Source organism: Belonocnema kinseyi, chromosome 5 (genome assembly GCF_010883055.1).
Source record: "Belonocnema kinseyi isolate 2016_QV_RU_SX_M_011 chromosome 5, B_treatae_v1, whole genome shotgun sequence".
NCBI classification, from domain to species: domain Eukaryota; kingdom Metazoa; phylum Arthropoda; class Insecta; order Hymenoptera; family Cynipidae; genus Belonocnema; species Belonocnema kinseyi.
This window is the reverse complement of record NC_046661.1, coordinates 48241084-48263662: the sequence shown is the minus strand read 5'-3', so window position 1 is coordinate 48263662 and position 22579 is coordinate 48241084. Positions and strand designations below refer to the sequence as shown.

General features: G+C 29.2%; 1 protein-coding gene across 1 annotated transcript in view; it reads right to left on the bottom strand.

The window, feature by feature from the left end:
- LOC117173266 (protein O-mannosyl-transferase TMTC1-like) overlaps window positions 1-22579 on the bottom strand; it is a 1004108-nt gene that overhangs the window by 46620 nt on the left and 934909 nt on the right. The window lies entirely within an intron of this gene.

Sequence of the window (22579 nt, the reverse complement as noted above, 5' to 3'; positions counted from 1 at the left end):
CTTTACTTTAAAATACCCAATATTTATTATTGTTAAAGTTTATGTTTTGTCGTCGAGATACGTTCGATCTTTATTACCGTGACGAATGTCAAGTTTCCCAGAACCAGCGTGAGTCATTGGCGTAGCCATAACAAATCCTTCGTGCTGCATTTTTAATGCAGTTCTTAGCATTAAAAATGCAATTGTAATGCCTACGCCAATGACCCACGCTGGGTCTGGGAAACTTGACATTCGTCACGGTAATAAAGATCGAACGTATCTCGACGATAAAACATAAACTTTAACAATAATAAAAAATGGGTATTTTAAAGTAAAGCGATTTTGTTGTTTAATTTTTATAATCATATTCATTTTTATTACAACTTTCTACGATAATCAGAAGCTGAGAACGTGACACTGATTATGATTATTTATAGCAGAGTAACTTATTGTTTCAATTGAAAGTGGCTGACGCCAATTCATAGCACAAGAGTACCTTTTGTCTCTTAATAATTTTCGAAAAAATCACTTGTTGTCAATAAAAAATGCTTTTTATTGTTATGGTATTTCTTTAATCGATGTTTTCTCCAAATATATCATTTTTATCAAAAAATTATATACCAATGAAAATATGCATCTTCGGGAGTGGACCAACCTTAGTTTCAAACTTTTTCCTGTAAAATCAATTTCAAGAAATTTCACCTGAGTTTCCGGCGACTTCGAAGCCGCCTGGCAACACTTTTGCATCCAGGTAAGTGCCTGGCAATGCGCAGGTGCTATTTCTAATGTCAGCCCCTATATGTACACCAATTTTCAACCTTATCCAAGTCACGTAAGTTAACTGCCAAAAATTCGCACCTTTGACAGGTCGCCACAGGTGAACGCATCCACTCACACCTGCCAGGCACCCATTTTTACGTTCCTCATCATCAGGCGAATATCTCATGTGAAAATTGGCCTTATCCGTATCACGCTCCCATTTACGTTGTCAGCTCACGGTCTATCGTGTTTCTGTGACTTCTTATGTCTCTTCTAACTAGGGTCTCATTCACACATGCTAACCATTCTTTCCGCGGTCTACCTCTGGGCATGCTGCCATTTACTTTACCTTCATACACTTGTTTCGTTAGTCGTTCATTTGGCATTCTCTCAACATGTCCGAACCATCTTAACCGATTTCTTTCCCATGTGTCTACTAGCGTCTCTTCTGCAACACATTATTTTAGAATGATCTTGTTACTTACTTTGTCCATCAGGGTTTTCCCGCATATTATGCGCATGAATCTCATGTCAATTGCGTTAATTTTACTCTTATCTTTTTCTTGATAAGATCATATCTCGCTACCGTATAGTACAGTCGGTACAAATATAGAATTGTGTATTGCCATTTTAGCTTTATTTGATATATTTTTACTTCTGATAAGGGGACCTGCTCTACCAATAACCTTCTTACCTTCATTTATTCGTCTATATAATTCCTCATCTATTTTCCCGTCCCTAGTAAATAAGCTACGAAGGTATATGAGCTTATCAACTTGTTCAATTCTCTCATCATTTAATAAAATATTGCATAGTGTTTTCTCACTCTTTCCTTCGAACACCATAGTTTTTTGTTTTATTTGCGTTAATTTTGAGGCCCATGCTCTTCATGCTTGCATCTAGTTTATTCAACATTCTTTGTAAGTCTTCGATAGACTCTGCCATAACAACCTAGCAATTTCCTTAAGATGCCTGACAAAAGTTAAAGTAATTTTTTATTTAGAAGAAAAAGTTTTGACAGAATGTTTAAAAAGATTTCAAAAGAAACACAGGTTTCGATAAATGAATAACAATTGAACAATCACTAATTTTTTACGACTTAAAATAAAATTAATTTATCTCTTTATATATAAAACTTTTAATTCAATAACAAATTATAATCATTCAATTTTTATTGAGCTATCGATACCTGTGTTTATTTTGTAATCTTTTTCAATATACTGTTACAAATATTTTTAAAAAATTTTAATAAGGCTATTTTTAATAACTTTCTACGCAATTTTACTCAGATGTAAAAGAAGACTTATTAGTCGATAATTATTATGAAGATAATGATTTGTTCCTTGTTTAGAAATTGGTACAGTTTTGGCTCTTTAACACTCAGTTGGAAAGTGATCCAAAGACAGAATTCCATTTACAATCTTCATAATTATTATGGCTGCTTTTTTAGTCAGCTGCGCTCATAGAATTTTTTTTGTTCGCCAAAAAAGAAGATTTTTTAACAAAACACGTGAACTTTTAGCTAAGAAGTTAAAAAATGAAATAATTTTCAACCGATGATTAAAAATTATCAATCAAATAATTGAATTTTAAGCTAAAAAAAATAAATTTTAAAAAAATTCTAATTTTCCTAAATTAATAATTACATAATTTTTATTTATTCGTCAATTTTTTTGATTTTTTCAATCGTTCTAAATATTATATTAAAATTATCTTTTTAAAATAATACTTGTGCAATTTTGCCAAGAATTTCAAGAAATTATTTTCATTATCTTCAAAATTTTTTTAATTCTTGAATGGCATTAAAAATGTATGTTTTAGCATTAAAAAATTTAATTTTGTTTTAATTTTTTTGAAAAGTATTAAACTTTTAATGCATAGTGAAATCTTTTCAAAACTTCGAAATATCGCTTAAACTTACTCGAATATTTAAAAATTTATAATTATTTAACTTTTTTATAATTTCTATTAAAATAATAAATCTTCAAGAATAAAGAAGCATTTGTAACCCAATACATGATTTATCAACTGAAACCATGAATTTGAACGATAATTATGAACTTTTTTCTGAAAAAAGATAAATTTTTAACCGAATAGTTCAACTTTGAATAAAAAAGAAGAAATTATTTTCAAATTTTTTAATTTATCTGCTATATCATCAGAGATTGTACCTTACCGACAGTAGATCAACCCTCCAAACCATGAAGGCAGAAGAATCTACACAATATCGATCAATTTAAGAATCTTCAATAACAGAAAATGCTTAACGTCTTAATAAGACTAGATGGAAAATAATATTTTTAAATTAAAATTTCAATTATTTCTTGAAAAAAAAGATCCTACTCCATCTTCACTCTATTGGGAATCGAACCACAAAACTTCTGATTTCCGGTCAGGTGCTTTTCCAATTAAGCTTTTGGAGGGATCAGAATAAGAACTTTTAATTCAAGAACATAACGCTAATTTTAAGCAAGGTGTTAAGGGTACAAGTAATTATTTTCAAATTTTTTAATTTATCTGCTATATCATCAGAGATTGTACCTTACCGGCAGTAGATCAACCCTCCAATCCATGAAGGCAGAAGAATCTACACAATATCGATCAAGTTAAGAATCGTCAATAACAGAAAATGCTTAACGTCTTAATAAGACTAGATGGAAAATAATATTTTAAAATTAAAATTAAAATTATTTCTTGAAAAAAAGATCCTACTCCATCTTCACTCCATTGGGAATCGAACCACAAAATCAGAAGTTTTGTGGTTCGATTCCCAATCGAATTGAATTGAATTTTCGTTTTTGTCATTTTGATTTGTGATTCTTTATTGAATCTTGCCGATGCGTAAAGTTATGTCATTTTAAGCGACCTAGAACTGTGGTTCTCACAGCGCAGATGTAGTTTCTCTTCCACTTGCTCGTAATAATAATTTTGAACTTCTACGGCTCCGACTTTTAATACTTATTATCAGTTCCGTGATTATGACAGACCAGTTCGAAATGATTTACGGAATAGTTATTGTTAATTCAATGAATTTTTCTCATATCCGCCACAACGTAACTAGTTCAGTAATTTCTCAAGTGCAAATTTTTACTGTGTACTTTGTTTAAATAATAGGACTTCATTCATTTATAATTTATAATATAATTTCAAATGGGTTTCAATACTCTGTAGAATAACGTTTCTTACTTAAAGTTTTTTTTAGGTTTTCGTCTGCTACATCAATGAGACCACTTATGGGAACCCAGATTTATTTCTGTTTCACTAGTTTTTACGAAGCTTTTACCATTTTAGCAAAAATTATCTTTAATTAAAAGTCTTAATTATTTAAGACCTCTAAAAAAGTTTAAAAACTTAAAAAAATTAGAGCTAAGATAAAACTTTATTTAAAAAAAACTGGACGAAAGTTTGTCTTTTAATACAAGCAATTATTAGTACATTGTAGAACTAGTGGATACGCATATAATTCCTTAGTTCTCTTGAGGACAAAAGTTCATTTAGTTCACGATGACGTAAGTAATCGAGAAAACACCAATATATAGTATATTGTCCGAAAAATCTGCTTTCAATTTTGAAAGTGACATGCAGTTTTATTTCAGTAATATGGTAAATAGTTTTTATTGCAACGGAAAGTTTGAATTTTATATTTTGGAAAGTGTTTTTTCTCACATTTAGGAGAGCTGAAATCTTCAATTTTTCTCAACAAATTAATGAATATAAGTGGCAACTGTCATGTTATTTTATAACGAATCGTTCCATTAAGAATTGAAAATCTAAACCCGTTTAAAGAAAAAATAATGAATATACATTAGAAGAACTGTTTAAACCTGCCGTACTTTTAATTTCATCAAGAATACTTTTTAGGATGCAAAAACTTTGAATAAAAATACTAATAAATTAATCAACGCGATTTGGGTCTATGCATACAAGTAGAAGATTAAAATACATCTTTATATCATGATCCTATACTGAAAAAAATGTAACCAAGTTCATGCATTAACTTGAATTGAATTTCTTATCATAAGGAAAATATTCTTTCAGTTATTTGAAGTTTATTTAAACCGGAGACACATCTCTTTTTGGTTTGTGTAAACTTTGATGCTCCCCTTCCCCGTTTCTGTGAAATGTCCACGTTTTGAGACCTTCTACACCCGAAAAACAGATTCTCGCGAATATCTGCCTGTTTGCAGGTGTGTGCGTAGGTATGTATGTAGATTTTTAGTTCGTGAACACTATGGCTTTCGAAACAATTGCAAATTTTTTAAGACCACTTTTTTCAAGATTTAAAAATTCTATATACGGCATTTCGTAATAATTAATTCGAAGACAAATTCATTCCCTTGACATTTTTCGATAACAAAAAAGTTAACAGAGTTAATCCTCTACCCCCCTAAATAAAACGAAAAAGAAAATTTTGCGGTGAAACTGTACATGATAAGAAAAAAGAAGACAACAGAAAAATTATTTTTGTTTTATTTGTAGAAAAGGGCTTTGAAAATAGAAAAATGGAATTTCTAGACTAACAAAACAAGCTAAGAAAAAAATGTAGCCTAAGAAGAGCTAAGGAAACTTTAAGGCAACCAACGCAAGCTATGAAAACAATTAATGGACGAAACTTGTTCACTTAAAAAAGAGTTACAAAATTTTCAAAATAATTTTTTGTTTAACGCACGCATGAGATTTTAGATTTTCGAGGCATGTTTTGCATGCGGAAAGTTACCAGTTCCAGAACTATGGTGAAAAGCAGTTATAAAAAGACTTTCTAGCTTTGCGCTTGCGCTGTTTGAACAAGAGTACTGTTTCCAACTACAGCGTCTGCGCAGTTACCATAAGTAACTGATGAATCACCACGAATATCCGATACATTATCGACAATTTATGAAAATTTTGGAAATTTTTGGATACCTTATTTTTCTGGAAATTTTAGGTATTTTAAATTAATTTACTTTGGTTAATATACAAATTCAACAAAAATTTCAGGAAACTTTCAAAAATTTTTGTTAATTATAGAGTCTTAATATTAACTTCTTGAAAGCTTTGTTTATTGTTTCTCAAATAGAAAATTTTCTGCAATTGTTACAAGAAATATCGTCTGCTGAAAGTTGAAAGTTGACAGTTACAACTCTAGTAAAGTTTACAGTAATTTCCATTGGATCATCTTCGGGTGGTTTCCGGCTCGTCTCAGCTCTTTTGCAGCTCGCATCCAACTCGCTTACGACACATCCGAACTCCTCTTCAATTCGCCTCTGGCTCCTGCAGTAAACTTCATACTCGTGTGGGAATGCCTACTCTCCGCAATTGTATAACAATACCATATACTATTTGATAGAATGCGTAGTTTTTATTTCAATCGTCAGAAGTAGCATTAATGTGGGATATGATAATATTAGTATATTATATATAAAAAATTACATTATACGAAAAAACACACGAAAAGAAATAATAAAGACCAAATTTGTCCAATTAAAAATTATTGACGAATTACGCCATGTGAGTTTGAGCGCGCCTACAGTGGTGCGCAAAAGTTTTGGGCCACATTGTTTTTCTGATCTATTCCTTCAAAGGCGAACTCGAGTAAAAATCCATTGATGCGGGAATTATGTATACTATTTGTACCAAACATTAGGGTAAGTAACAAGTTTGAAAAAAAATTCCATTGTTTTTTTTTCGATTATATTCTATATTGACTCGTGCAAAAGTATTGGGCCAGTATGTTCAGATATCTCTAGAAGCGATGCTATGGTAACAACTTCGATTCCTCGCGTTTGTCAAAATTCTAAAGTCAAAATGCCGAGACGTACGACCCATGAGATTCGGGAAGCTGTGCTAAATCTTTCTGAACAAGGGAAGAATTCTCGTGAAATTGCTGCCTCACTGAAAATTGGTAAGAGTACTGTAAATAGATTAATTGAGATATTCAGTACTACCCAGAGTCTACTGGACTTCCCATGATCTGGTAGACCACGAAAAACGGCAATTCGTGTTGACAAGATCATCAAACGCAAATCAACAATTGATGTCAAGAAGACAGCATCTGAAATTGCCAATGAACTCCGCGATGAAAACCTTGCCAACGTGAGTAGGAGCACTGTGGCTCGTCGTTTGAACCATATGGGACCATATGGTTCAAACCATATAAGCCCGATTGGATTTTGCGAAGAAATACCAACACTGGACTACGGAGCAGTGGGCTAAAGTACTTTTTTCTGACGAATCGAAGTTCAATCTATTCGGAAGTGATGGTAAGAAGTAGGTTCGACGTCCAAAAAATACCAGATACGATTCTCGGTATCAAATTCTAACAGTCAAACACGAAGGTGGATCAGTCATGGTTTGGGGCGCTATGTCGTCGCAAGGAGTAGGTCCACTGCACAAGATTGAAGGCATCATGGACAAAGTTATGTATCAGATATTATGGCAGGAAAAGTGTTACCCTATTCTAGAAGAAAAATTCCCAAAAATTGGATTTTCCAGCAAGATAACGATCCGAAACGTAAGTCGAAGCTGGTTCAGGAATTTTTGAAAGGGCGAAAAGTAAAGCTTCTGAATAAGCCAGCTCAATCTCCAGACTTAAATCCGATTGAAATTTTGTGGGACACACTCGGAAGATATGTTGAAACGAAGAAACATTCGAACAAGGATGACTTATGGCGAACTCTTCAGGAAGAATGGGGAAAAATACCGAAAGACTACGTTAAACGCTTAGTTGATTCAATGCCTCGACGATGTGCTGTTGTAATTGCTGCTAAGGGTATGGCTACAAAGTATTAGTCAATACGCAACGGAATAATAACTTTCTTGTTGATTTTATGAACGTTAACTATTTTATGAACCTATGGGATAAGTGTGGTCCATTATTTTTGAACACTGTCGTTACAAACAATGTAAATTGAATTGTCAACAAACTTCATTAAAAATATGTAAATGTTGTAGTTTTGTAGTTCAATAAAATACTGAAATTTTGTATATATTCAATTTTTCTCAACTGCTTTTATTCAACAGATATAGTAAAAAATGTGTTTGGCCCAAAACTTTTGCGCACCACTGTATGGCGCGTGAAAGTTGGCTCTCGCGCTTCGCGTTCGACAATATATTTATCAATCACAAATGAACATTTATCTTCCCTTGGCTTTTTTTATATAGCGTTCGTTATTTGGCTTAAAATGAACATTTTCGTGTTTTTTGGAATTTTGTAAATGCTATAATTTTGATATTTTCTTCCTTTTCGAAAAACCATTTAAATAAATTTTTCGAGGGTTCAAATGCTATCAACAGCTGTAAAGAGAATTTTAGAATCTGTCAATTATTTCGAAAGTTATACTGCTAAGAAACTAAAAATCTATAGACGTACAAAGAAATAGACGGACAGACTGACACTTTCGTAAAACCCTATTTTTCGGATTCAGGGGATCTCAAAACGTGAAAATTGGACAAAAACTAAGGGGGTCAAATTTTACACAAATCTAATACCTTCTCTAATGAGAATGTAAAATGAAAAAATTAAAATTGAATAGATTAGAAAGATAATCTTTCAAAAAAATGCAGAAAAAGACGAGAAAATAAATAAAAACCACGGTGAATATTATTAAGCTAATCAATTTTTCATGCAAATCAAAATAGTACTAACAAGAAATACTTGGTGTATTATTCAAACTATCGAGGCAAACTAACATTCATTTCTCACATGAAAACGTTCAATGCATTGCTAAATTTTTAAAATCAATCCATATCATTTTTTAGAGAGACAGAGAGAAGAATTTAACCATGACGCTTTTTTCATACATAGCTTTTCTTATGCTAGGACAAGCGACTTAATTTTCAAAGGATTTTGTTTGTAGCTTGTGTCCTTTGTCCAAAAATTTTCTTTTTTTTTATTTCTGATGCTGTTTATTACGAATAAAACAAAAACCACGCGCTGTATTGAAAAGTGAATTTCAACAAATTTGTAAATCTTTTTTAAATGCACAATTTTAGTAAATTCATCTTTTTCCGCATCTTGTCTAGTTTTGCCGCAAAATGGAATTTTGTGCTATTTTTTTGTTCGTTTGAAATTGTGAATTTCAAAAAAAATCCAAAATTTTTTATATCAATCTTGTAGGGTGTTTAAAAATAGACGTTTTTCTCATTCTGACTTTTTTATATTGTACGTTGTCTGGCTTTAAATTTTCGTTTTTTTTTTAATTTTGTAAATGCTGTAACTTTGGCACTTTGATTTTTATCGAAAGATACCATTTTCTTAGAACAACTTTATGCTGGTTATGCGTATGATTTGTTCAAATCCTATAAGCTATCATTGACAATTAGCCCATTAATTTATGGAACAACGAAAAGAGTTGCAATGAAATTGATGATAACAAAATAGTTTTTTTTTCGTAGGAAGCGCATTTTTTCAATTATAAAGACAGGACATTGAAAATACGCATGTTTCAATACCATTGGATGTACTGAATTACAATAATTTAAATTTATTAGAAACGATCATGTTATGAGCCTATTATGCCCCAGAAAAATGAGCGTAAGATAGGCTTTTACCATAACTTCCAGATAACGGCAGTTAATTAATTCCATATGACTGTTTGGTCAAAGTTTACACTGATTTGTTTAAAAGTTATTTTTTTAGTTTAAGATTCATCATTTCATTCAAAAATTCAATTATATCAAAAACATCTTTTTTACATCCCAATATATATATATATGTATATATATATATATATATACATATATGCATGCTTGCGGGCATGTGTGTGTGTGTGTGTCATCCTATTATGAATTTTCTACGTAATTAGGCATAGTTAAAGATTACATTGCTCAAAGCTCTCTAGGTTTTAAGGTACACATCCTTATTTTGACATCGTATATTTAGTTAAAAATTCGACTTATTAGATAGGAAGCTAACCCTCGTGGCTAAAAATTACGAATTTGGTTGAAGATGAAATTTTTTGTTAAAAATTAGAATATCTTGTAGAAAATTTGTATTTTTACTCAAAATTTTAACAGCTAAGTGAAACTCAAATTTTTCGTCGAAAGCTAAGCAATCTTATCTTTTTTATTTTTTTAAATTTTCGTTAATGATTTCAGTTAAAAATTAATTACTTTGGTTAAAAATTTAACTATTTTGTTGATAATTCGTTTTATTCTTTGATGAAAATTAAGTTCCTGCGCTGAAAATCGAACTATTTTATTTTGCATTAAAAAAATTATTTTTTGCTGGTTGAAAATTTAAATATTTGTTTAAAAATTTATTAATTTTGATCACCGTTCGACTTTTGTAGTAGAAAATAAGATTCTTTGCTGAAATTCAACTGATTGCTTAAAAATTTTTTTTTTTTGGTTAAAAATTCCAATCTTTTGTATTATTTTTCTATTATAGATACATGTAAAGTTACGACCCGCGAGGATTTTAAAACATAAAGAGTTTCAAAAACTTGTTTTCCAAACATTCCAGAATTTTATGCAAGTCGAAAGTTTGGTACTTTCGATCATTTGTGCGTCAAACTTCTATGTATATTTTAAACAAATTTAAGTATACAATAAAGATATATGACTCTAAAAAATTAATGCTAACTAAAAAATGTTTCTTGTCCTCGTTCAGCATTTCTTTCAAGTTTTAGTGATCTTTTTATTATTTTGCAACTAGGAACCGATCAAGTATTACGTAACGCACCTTGGGGGAAGGGTAGTGTGACGCCTATATTAAAGTCTCTGCAGAGGACGTAAATTTGATAGTTCTTAGAATTGCTACGTCAGTGTTCTTCTCAATTATCCAATGAAATGCAGTATACCATAAAACTATTCACCTCTCGAAAATGTATGCGATAAAATAAGATGATAACTATCTAAATAATTAAAGATTATATCCATCATTTGGCACATGATTTTAGACCCTGAAAGAACCCGTGTAGAAATTTATCGTGGCCTTCCATAAGTTCGACAATGGCTAGCCAGCAATTTTCGTGGAAACTTAATTTTAAAAGCTGACATGGTACTGTACAGGCACTGAAGAGTATTCCCTTTTTTTGTTGTGATAAAGTTCATTAAGTTGGTGGCACTGCAAGCTTTTCAGTGCCTTGATAGTCGCGTTGATGTTTGGCCGTGTTTGGGCTGCGTGACACTTACAGGTTTTATAGGTAAGTTATACTTTGCGTATTATTTCTTTAATTATCAGTGCAAAGTTGACGTAATTTGAAATTTCTTTGTTAATGTCTACTATTAAAATTAAATGGAATCGACAATGTTACAAAAAATGATCATAATTTTAGAATATTAATGTGCAGGAGTACAATGTATCGTTTTTTGTATTTTTTTTCTTAAAATCCACATAGTTTTTATAACTTTGAATATTAAAAACTTTTACAAAATATAATTCTAGATTTGATTATGTTATATAGTACAGTAAACAGTACCCATGGTTGAGCTTACAGATATGTTTCCTAACATCTTAATATAACTTAAAATAATAGTCGTAATCAGAGCTGCCAAAACGCAGATCAGAAATTAAAATTAAAATCAAATATTTTATAGCTGTTATTATAGTATAATTATTTGTTTTTCAGAATATATGTAACTATATACTTTTTTAAATTTAAGAACTAGAGAAAGAAAGACGAACACTGAAAAAGTCACAGCCTCTGGTCTTTACAGAAAATTTAGTTTATTGTAATTTCTTTCGTAATTTATTTATTATAAATGGAGGATCGAAGGTTTGTAGGTATCATGTGTAATTAAAGTTTTAAAAAGTTAAGTAAATTTCACTTTGTTTTAGTTTTGAGATTATTATTTTTCACTTAGAAGATGATTTGTTGTTAATATTGTTCAGCTCACATTTCTTTAAAATTCTCAGATAACTGTTTTAAGTTCACAAATTATAATTTTAATGTATTTAATAATGTCTTGAAATATTTAGTAGGTGAGGAAACTAAAAATTGAAAATCTTAAAATGGCCTACTACAAAAAGTGTTATTGCAAAAAAAGTTTTGAAAATGTTTTCTATAGGTATGCAAATTACGGTAATTTTTCTTCGTACAGTGTTGATATTGTATAAAAGTAAAACAATAAAATTTGTGTTGAAATTGCAGTTACAAATTAATCAATTTAGTGGTCAATGACTACCCGTCAAAACTGTAAAGTTTAAGAAGAAATTTCTTTTGTACTGTGAAGGAATTTGTTTGGTTAGATTTTCCAGTACAAATTGAAGACATGTTATACTTAATTACAAAACTTGTTCAACTTGAATGAAAAATAACCGAATAATTAAAAATATAATTTTTTTATTATTTAAAAAAATTCGAACTCAAACAAAAATTGCATCTTTAATTTAAATTCTTTATCTGCAATAATTACGAAAAACTGCAGATCAAAAAGAAGAATTACTTTGATTTATTGCATAAATCAAGGATGTTATTTTTATTCAATAAAATATAAATTAACGATACATTATATTTGCATTCGAATTTAGCGCCACAATTTTATCTCCCAACCTCAGCACAATACACAACGACACACTCAAAAATTTATACTACAGAATTTAGTACTGTGCATCAGAAAGTTGTTGCTCTATTTAAGTTGGCAACAGTGCTATACTGGACAGCGACACGCGACGTAACTTTCTCATTATAATTACACCTCGTGGTCGCGTAGATAGTATAAATAGTAGTAATTTGCCACTGTTTCGGCAGAGAAACTGTTTTAATAGTGCTAATTGTTTCTAAAAGTGTTAATTCGCCTTCGCTGTATCAAAAAAGTGCAAAAGCAGGTAGGGATCGCATTCATAAACATTTTTTAATGAACTTTAACATTCCAAGAAAAGTGAGGTTATTGATTGTTTTTTCCATATAGTTAACTCATAATTCGTAAAACCAATATAATATTTGTTTAAATATTACAATTTCATTGCTTCTAAATGTTTAACGCAAGGGAAAGCGTTCTCGGAGAAGACTTTTTACAAAACCCTAGGAATAGTATTATTGAATTCCAAGGATTGGGAGGACTTTCGGCAGCCAAGGAGGAAGATTGATCAACCAACGATTATCGCAAAGTTAAATCGTCCAATTATAAAAGAAATAATATCATATTATACGGTACTAATTGCATTAATGTGAAATAAAAATGATTGTTTATTCAATAATGTGATGGAGTAAACATTTCTTTTAGATCTCCCCCGTTTAAAATAAATAAAAAAAATTTGTTACAGGGCCTGCATACGTGGCCTGGATAGTGACTTCTATATTTCGAAGAAAAGGTACTATACAGTTGAACTGGATAGAAACTGTATGATTTTAGCGTAACAGCCCATGTTCAAACTTTACGAGTTCACCTTTGCAGGAACTTGCCAGTGTCTAGACCAGCTGACCAGGCCCTCGGCGTTTTCCACGGCACATTTCTACACGGGAAATAACGAGATAATAATCTCAAGATATTAAATTCTTATAATCTTCAGAAATTCATTCATAACATCTGGAGATTATAAAACATGCAGGAATGCGCGCGCATCCATTTTGTCTGTGCGTCCTGCTCCGCATGTTATGTGTCTCGCAAATTATGTGTATATTATTAAGGAAATAAAACAAAGTACCACCCAAAATTCAAAGACTAGAATCAGTATATATATTTTTTAAATCAATAAATTTCAAGAGAAGATGAAATACTTTCGGTTTGCCGAGACACTTAGTTAAATAAAATAACCTGAAAATCGTTGAAAAGATATTTTGCATTTGAAAATCAAAAAGAACACTGAGTAACGCATTGTGTCAAACGATACTTTCGTAATTGCCTAAAAAGTTACAATTACTTATTGGCGTTTAAATTTTAGTTTGTCCTCATAGTATCCTCACACCCTCATACCTCATACCTCTCTCATAGTTCGTAATATTCTGGATCTTCGATTGTTGATTTTAATATCTTGGATTATAGATTCTAATATCTTAGATTTTAGGCTTTAATATATTTAGATTATAAATTTAAAAATCTCCTGTTTTAATCTATAATCCAAAGTTTTACCCGGTATTATCTATCCTGTAATATCTGTATATTTTAGGTCGTATAATCTTGATCGCTGCCCCATAGTTAATAGTCCAAGATTATACCTGATAACTTATTTTTATTTATCGAGTATAATCCATTTTTCTCAATGTAGCATACCTTGACCAACGGTTACGGCTTTATCCGCCGAAAATGCTATCCAAAATTCGAATACTCCATTTTTAGGCCAAACGACGACAGATACTTAAAAAAAATGTTGAAGAATAAAAGCTCTTCAAAATATCTACAATTTTTGTTTAAACCATTTTTTGAAATTAATATGCATAAATCAAAAATTCCCATATTATGCCAAAAGACCCAAGATATATAAAAAGCCGAAAGGAAGACTTGTAATATGACAACAAAAATCCATATTTTAGCATAACAACGTGAGATAGGAAAGAATTGGTAAAGAAAGGTTTGTTGTTTCTTGATTTGGAAGCTTCTAATGTGTCCCCTAAGGGTTTACATTTTTCTTGCACCTTCTTCCCTATTACTTTACACACCCCCCACACACTTACTTGGTGGTGGGAGGGGGACCTACAGTTTAAGGTGGGTTCCGAACCACCAAGAGCAACAGCTTTAAGTACACTGTTAAAAATAATATTAATAATAATATATCCTTGTGCATTAAAATTAAGATATGAAGCATATCAAATCGCCATTAAGGGCGACTATATTAAATTTCATATACATTCATGTTAATCACTTACAAGAAAAATCAGATAATTCCATTTTTCACAAATTCAAAATAAATTTATCAGTTATTTTCAATTATAAATAATAAAACATGATACCTTCTTCCTTTTAATGAAAAATAAAATTAGATTTCAAGTCGAAAAGTTGAATTAAGCAAACAAATAACAGACCTAACCTACAATTAACTGTTCTCGCCTGAAATTTTAACCATTTAGAGCGAAATTAGGAAACAGTTTTACCCCCACATTGCACCTTTATAATAAATAACAATTTAGTCAACGAATTCTAGATTATTAATTTAATTGAGAATATTTGATAAGATTTAAAGAAATTAAAGCACGTTGAGTTTTCACGCACATAGCTATACTGACATGTATATAAAATTTAATCCATATGTATATTAAATTCACTACACCAATGTATGTTACATTTCAGTAGCGGTAGTGCATATTTGCTTCACACGCATGTATATTAAACCTCGTACAGATTTTTCTAACAGTGTATTTAGAGAAACCTTTTGCTCCAGAGGTATCGGTCCCACGACTCTCCGGAGATGAACAACTCCCTTGCTAGGCTACTGTTCACCACATGGGCCGCCGAGGCTCTTCCAGAGTGCGAGGCGGGAATCGAACCCGCAAAGCCGACGGAGTGGGTCCAAAAATCGAGCGCGTAGCGCGATTGTCACGATAAGGATGTGTACCTCAAAGCCTACAGAGAGCTTTGATATCTAGTTGTTCGATACTTCCTAACGTTAGAAATTTTATTAGTAACATTATGTTTACAAATGTAATATATGTATTCAATCTTAATAGAGCGATTAATATTTAAAGTCAAAATACTCGCACTCAAATAATATTTATTTTTTAAATGCCTTCTTTGTGATATCAATTAAATATGCAACTCAATCAAATATTTATCAGGTAATAGGAAGGGACTAGACAAGGCTCTACTAATCATTGAGCGATGAAAGGGCACTATCATTAGGGTCTGCTCAGAAGTTCTAGCTAGAATCTGGCCACAACAGCGTTACAAAACTAGTCACGCCCTCTCTACCTTTCCCGACAAGCACCCGATTAGAAATAGGGAAATCTATCCAGGGCTCTACTAAACCTTGATCTGAATTTCTACATGGGTTACTTTATCCAAGTAAAATTCACTTGGTAGAAGTAATCCTGGTTTTCTGTGTATCAATGTGTAAAAGTAATTTATCTAGTATTATTTTATAAATACGTATATATAATACTGTCAAGTTTTTCAATATTATTATTTGGTAATACCTTGAGTAACGTCAACTTTACTCAAAGTTTACTTTCAGGAATACTAATGAAAGGTCTAAAATTCAACTTAATGGACATTAACTTACGCTTTGTATGGTTTAGCCTATCAATAATAGGCAATAATAACAATAAAAAATAATAATTTTAAAAATTCTTTCAAATTACTTAAAATCTTTTAAATTTATTTAAAATATCTGGAACTCTTTTAAATATTCTGAAATCTTTTGAAGTTCATTTACAAACTTAAAAATTTCTTATATCAAATAACGCCCATTAAATCCCTTCAAATTCCTGAAGATCTCTTTAAATACTTTGAAATAATTTTCAATTACATGTAGATACTTAAACTTTCTTAAATTTGTTGAAAATCATTTAAAATGCTTTTTAACATTTTAAATTCCTTTGCCGCCTTTTTAAACTATATTGAATTCATTGAAATGCCACAAAATCCCTTACACACACTAAAAATCTCTTGTACTCATAAAAATAATTTTAAAGTCTTTGAAATCTCTGGGAAATTCTAGTACTTTTTTTAATACTTTAAAAATCTTTTAAAATTTTTTGAAATGACTTGAAATCTTTTGAAATTCATCTATAAACTTTAATCTTTTTTAATTTAAAAGATTTTTTAAATTCCGTTAAATTATTACGAAATTTATTGAAATCCTTTTAAACACTTCAAAATATTGTGTAATTACACAATAAGACATAAACTCTTCTGAAACTTTTTGATATTTTTTTAATCATTTTAAATGATCTGGAATCTTTAAAAACTTGTAAAGCGCAATGAGAAATTAAGAAATATGTCCGAATATTAGTAAATATTTCGGAATATTTTAAAATATCAAAAATATTTGATATTGTAAAGATTGTGATAGATTACCAAGAATATCTAGGAATATTCAGAGAATACGTATATGGGAATATTTAGTGAATGTATCAGGAATATTGGAGTGATCGACCCCTCATGATATAAAAATAAATTGATTTAAAAATATGACATTTTGAAGAATTACTTTTTTATTTTAAGGACATTTTACATTTAACTTCTTAGTATATATTTATAGCCATCGGCGGTCTTATTAATAGTGGTTACAAGAAGACTGTAATCAACGTCGGTTTTTTAGAGAATAACGTACGAATAAAAATCATCGCTGACCGAATTAATTTGAAATCAGACAGAGCCCTATACTTGAAATCGTGGAATCTCTCGATGGCGAAATATATTATTTTCTATAGGAAATTGTACTTTTTTCATTTTTTCAAAATTTGAAGAAAATAATAAAAAAGATTTTCTTAAAAGCCCTACCTTTTTTATTTTTCTAAATATTTTTTTAATTTTCGGCTAATAAAAGGACATCTTAGAAGCATCATGCGGACTACGGCATTTTTGAGGCCGGGATAATTTTTATTCCCTTAAAAATGTAGTTTTGGACTTTTTTCGTGAACTTTAAAAAATATTAAAAAAGAACAAGAGACGTTTTTCATAGAACTTTTTCAGACGTGCAAACTTTTATCTTAACATTATTTTTGATCTATTATTCCTTCCAAGAAAAAGTAGAAAATTCGATTGTGACAAAAACATAATTCTCGCGGCTAAAAGAAGTGATTTTAGAAAGCAAGATATCTTCATTATAAAAGTACAACTTTAAAAAAATGACAAAAAATCTAAAGGTAGGTTTTTTGATAAAATCGATCAAAGATAAAATAATGGATATCTCAGTTAGGCCCAAGGTTATAAAGATTCAAAGAAAAAATGCTGTTTTTTATAAACAATGCACAAAATTCAAATACGCATAACTTTTTAGGAAAAATTTTGTTTAAAAATCAGAAAAATACGTATCGCCACACTTCCTATAAAAACAACATATTTCGCCCTCAAGACATTCTGCGATTTTAAGTCCCTGTCTGGTTTGAAATGGATTCGGTCTGCCTGAATGATGTACGAGTATACGCTTGATGGTCTTTCATAAAGAAGCAGTCCTCAAGCTTTTTAACAACAAGCTTATGAATACAATAATTTTTCAGATGCATACTCGTAATTCTTTAATCCGATTCAATAATATTATCAATATTCCTCACTGACAAACTTCGTACATTTAACCCGTTAAATATTAAATAAACGATTTGACTGGGGGAGGGGAGGGGGCGAGGAATTTATCTACCTTTGCACAGTAGGGACTTGCGACTACATTTTCTAGATCACAAACTCTCACTACCTCAAATGTGATTTCAAAGAAAGTTTTCGACGTTTTTTCGTGAATTTCTGAATTTAGTTCATTAACATTTTTAACTCGGAATTCAATATGAAATTTATAGAACTCTTGTAGAGCTATTTCACATTTGTTTTACATTAAATCCTGAAAGTTATTCGAAATTAATAGCATTTGTTCAAGGTTGGCTGAAATGATCGCCATACAATCACACATATGAACAAAGTGAAAACGCCCAAGACATTTATTTATTATAATAGGTCACATTTTTCTAATAAATAATAAGAGTGTTACCTATGTAGATGTTTGATTTGACCTGACTCCCTATGGTCAATTTTTAAAAACATGCATTTACCATTACAGAGCACCTCGGTGAGGCTTCCTATTAAATGACGTCTAAAAATATACGCGTCGCATTTCAGTATGATAATATTATAATTATGTTATAATAGTCTTATTTATACCTTGATCCGCATTTGAAGGAAATTAAAGAAATTGGAGATTTTTGAATTCATCTCGTTTGGATAAAAACTAAAGTATTTGATTAAAAAATTAATTATTTTGTTTAAAATGTAACTATTTTGTAAAAAAAAGTCCTCTTTCATATCAAAAGTTCAACTACTTTGTTTAAATTTTTATCTTTTTATTTGAAGGTTCATCTCTTTCGTTGAAAATACATTTTTGAAACGGACAATTAATCTATACCATTTTTGGTTTAAAAATCATGTATTTTGTTAAAAATTCTTCTTTATTTCTAGAAATTATATTTTTTTATAGAAAATTTACACTTTTTTAATAAAAATTACATTTTTTGGTTGAATTATCAACTGTAAATATTTTTTGGTTGCAAAGTCGTTTTATTGTAAATGCAACTATATTGTTAAAAATTAAAATCATAATTTTTGGGCGGAAAATTCGATTATTCACTCAAAGTTGAACTACTTAGTAAAATAATAAATTTTTTCTTATTAAGGATTCATAATTATAATTGAAAATTCAACTACTTGCCTTTAAATTGGATTAAAAATTCAGCTGTTTTGTAGATAATACTTTTTTTGACTTTAAATTTAAATAATTTCGTTGAAAGTTCATGTATTTTGTTGGAAATTGACCTTGTTTGGTAGAAATTTAATCTTTTTGGTTGAAAATGTATCATTTTTTGTCAAAAATGCAACTGTTTGGTTAAAATATGAACTCTACATCTTCTTGGGTTTAAAGGTCGATTATTTCACTAAGAGTTGAACTACTTTGTAAAAAAATACGTTTTTTTAACCAAGGTTCTATAATTATGGTTGAAAATTTAACTATTTGGTTGAAAGTGTATCTCTTTTATTGAAATCTCATATTTTTCTCTTAAAAAATCAACTTTTTGTAGATAATTCGTCCTTTTGACTTTAAAATTAAATAATTTCTTTGAAAATTCATGTATTTTGTTTAAAACTTGTGTTTTTTTGTAGAACATTAATTTTCTTGGTCGAAAATTCATCTGATTGGTTGACAATTTAACAACTATGTTGAAAATTAATTTTTTCTGTTAAAAATTATTTATCTTTATCTAAAAATGTAACTATTATAGGATTGATTAAAAATTAATCGTATATATTGGTCAAATCGGAAAATACTTTTTTTATAGAACATTAATCTTCTTGATCAAAAATTCACCTTTTCCCTTGAAAATTTAACAATTTTTTCGAAAATTAGTTTTTTTTTTCTTATGCAATTCAATTTTTGTATCACAGTTTTTATCTGGAAATTTAACTATTCCATTTTTGGTTGAAACTTTAACCTATACATTGTATTAGTTGAAACACCAATTATTTGATAGAAAATTAATTTATTTGTTTTCGGTTATGATTTTTTTAATTGGTTCATGTATTTTGTTGGGAATTGACCTTGTTTGGTATAAATTTAATTTTTTTGGTCGAAAATATATCATTTAACAACTTTGTTGGAAATTTATTTTTTCGAATAAAAATTATTTATTTTAATCTGAAAATGTAACTATTCTAGGATTGATTAAAAATAAATCGTTTTTATCTGGAAATTGAACTATTCCATTTTTGGTTGAAACTTTATCCTGTACATTGTATTAGTTAAAACACCAATTATTTGATAGAAAATTAATTTAATTTGTTAAAAAGTAAACTTTAGGGTTGAAAATTGATATATTTTGTTAATTAGATTTCTTTCCTAAAGTTAAAAAAACTGCAAAATACAAAAATTGACTTGAAATCTTCCTGATTCTTTTGTTTTAATTTTCTAAAATCTTTTAAAATACTCACTTAAAATTAATTTTTCAAAATAAAAAATCTTTTTCAATTTTCTTAACAATGACAATAATCTTTGTTATTTAAAAAAAATATTTTACAATTCTCAAAACGCTTAATTTTTGTTTAAATCTGCGAAAATCTACATCGTGTTTCAAATTATTTGACACAATTTCAGGTTTTAAATTAATTTTGAATCTTTTTTTAAATTAAAATTGTAGCGTTCAAAGTTAAAATTTAGCTTATTACAAATTTAACAATTCAAGGCTTTCTATTTCGAACCATTCTGTTCAAATTTGTATAGTTTTTAACAGTTGTTTGTAATTTATTGTTTTAAATGAATGGTCAAATATTCTTGATAATTAACGAAATTTTCTTTTTTTAATTAAAAAATTTTAAATTGCATGGGTTAAAAATAAAATTTTTTTAGACTGCAATAATATTTGAAGTCATAATTAAAAATAATTTTATAAACTAATATCTATTAATTCTTTAATTTTGAACGGATTTAGAAGCATCTTGTAAAATAAATTATTATTTTATTTTTAGTACCTTAAATTAAATTTAAAAAAACATTTTATTTTTAAAATCTTTAAATTAAAAAAAATCATAATCGAAAACAAATTAATTATTTTTCTATCAAATAATTGATGCTTTTACTAGTATAATGTCAGGAAAAAGTTTCAACAAAAAAATGGATTAGTTCAATTTCCAGATAAAAACTGTGATAAAAAATTGAATTGAACAAGAAAAAAAACAACTAATTTTCAACCAAATTTTTAAATTTTTAAGGGAAAAAGTAAATTTTCAATCAAGAAAATTAATGATCTACAAAAAAAGAGAAATTTTAAACAAAATACATGCATTTTCAACGAAATTATTTAATTTTAAAGTCAAAAAGATGAATTATCTACAAAAATTTAAATATTTTAAAGCGAAAAATATGAGTTTTCAATCAAAGGGTTAAAATTTCAACCAAATAGTTCATTTTTCAGCCATAATTAAAAAACCTTGTTGAAAAAAAAAATATTTTTTTTTACAAATTAGTTTAACTCTTAGTGAAATAATCGACTTTTAAACCCAATAAGATGTACAGTTGATATTTCAACAAAACAATTGCATTTTTGACCAAAAATTATACATTTTCAACGAAAAAGATTAAATTTCTACCACACAAGGTCAATTTCCCACAAAATACATCAAGTTTCAACGAAATTATTTAATTTTAAATTCAGAAAGAGTATCATCTACAAAAAAGCTAAATTTTTAACCCAATTTAAAGGCAAATAGTTGAATTTTCAACTATAATTATGAATCCTTAATAAGAATGAATTAATTTCTTCACTAAGTAGTTCAACTTTAAGTGAATAATCGAATTTTCCACCCAAAAAATATCATTTTAATTTTTACAATACAGTTGCATTTACAACAAAACGACTTTGCAAACAAAAAATATTGACAGTTGATAATTGAACCGATAAATGTAATTTTTAATCAAAAAGTATAAATTTTTAATACAACAATTTAATTTGTACAAAGAAAGACGATTTTTAACAAAATACATGATTTTTTAACCAAAAATGGTATAGTTTAATTGTCAGTTTCAAAAATGTATTCAAATATTAGTTTATCCAAACGAGATTAATTTCAAAATCGCCAATTTCTTTAATATCTTTCAAATGCGGATCAAGGTATAAATAAGACTTTTATAACATAATAATAATATTATCATCAATAATATACGTATATATATATTTATATATATAATAGCATTAATAGTTATTTAATTTATATTTCATACTTGAAATAACGTAACCTCAAAATATACGCATATATAGAGGCGCGCGAAGAATTCAAATCATGAGAATCGCTAGCATCGAAATCTGAAAATATTAAAATCTCAATATCTTCATTTTATTTCAAAGTAGATAGAGATATAAATAAAATCGCCGAAGTATTCCGACCGGCAATCGTGCACTTTCGAGTTTTGAAATGCAGAAGAGGAGAAATGGGTTGCGCGCGCAACCCAGCATTTACATCGTCTCCTAGTATTCACACGGACATAGACCCAGTGATTTCAGATCTAAAACGAGATGTGGTCCAGTACTATGACAGGGCTATGTCCATATGAATATAATAGGAGACGCTGTAAATGACTGAGTTGCGCGCGCAACCCATTTCTCCTCTTCTGAATTCGAAAACTCGAAGGTGCACGATTCCCGGTCGGAGCACTTCGGCGATATGCGTATATTTTGAGGTACTTGGTTTCGGCATAAAATGATCCACATGTACACCTGGTTTAAAGGAAATAGCCGCAGTATAATTGACTTTGTTGTTGCGGATGAAAGACTTAGAGAGTTAGTCAAAGATA